Source organism: Otolemur garnettii, unplaced genomic scaffold (genome assembly GCF_000181295.1).
Source record: "Otolemur garnettii isolate 467f Iridium unplaced genomic scaffold, OtoGar3 scaffold00046, whole genome shotgun sequence".
Lineage (NCBI taxonomy): Eukaryota > Metazoa > Chordata > Mammalia > Primates > Galagidae > Otolemur > Otolemur garnettii.
In genome coordinates, this window is record NW_003852441.1 from 3,847,461 (window position 1) to 3,848,315 (window position 855).

The 855-nt window shown below is 47.6% G+C and overlaps 1 protein-coding gene across 1 annotated transcript in view; it reads left to right on the plus strand.

Annotated features, from left to right (window-relative positions):
• The window catches only part of TEKT3 (tektin 3), a 24,015-nt gene that overhangs the window by 16,987 nt on the left and 6,173 nt on the right, over positions 1–855 (plus strand). The gene's annotated exons all lie outside the window — the stretch shown is intronic.

Sequence of the window (855 nt, forward strand, 5' to 3'; positions counted from 1 at the left end):
ACCTCATTGCTGAATATCACTACAGTCACCAGATGGCCAATGGAGTCTTAGACGGTGACCATAGTGATTCAGCAGTGAGGTATGTTGGACCTCGTACAATGACAGCTCTGATGGCCATTGTAGGAAAAGAGTTCCAAACTGCTTGGAAGGGTGGACAGGGCTCTGGCAGAGTTAGGTACACAGTGTCCTGAAGGAAGGACTTCAAAGGGGACCAGAGTGATATTCAGCATTGAGGCAGGCAGCACTTTTTCTAGGGCGAGTTCAGGTATTTAATTGTCTGACCTCATGCGTGTTGTCTGTGTTGGGTGCTATGACGCATGCTTTAGAATGTATTCCCATGGGCAGCTTCTCCCAGGGCAGTTGTCTCTGCCATAGCCAGGTAGGAGGGCCCCCAGGCTGCATGTTTGTCAAAGTGGCTCCGTAGACCCCCTCGGGCTCCCAGGTCATTATTCGGGATTAGACCCTCTGTGCTGTAGAGGCTGGACGGCCCCCAGACAGCCAGCCTGACCTGTGCATCTGCTTCAGAAGAACCCAGCAGTGAGAACACAGCCATATGGCCCCTTAGGATTAGATCATGATTTATGATTTTATGCATAAATGATTAGAAGCTAAGCTTGACATTTTGTTGCCAAAAGTTTCTGCTGAGTCATCCAAAGCAGAGATGGGAACACACGAATTGTTCAGGCTGCTGTGAAATGAACACCATGTTGCTTTTTAAAAGGGTTTCGAGTGGTGGTCTAGTGCCACTTCGGAGTCACCACACAATGAGGCATTCACAGCTCCTCTGAGAAGCTGAATGACTTTTACTCTTTTTTTCCTTTTCCTGGCTAAACAGAATTTGCTTTTTTTTTTTTT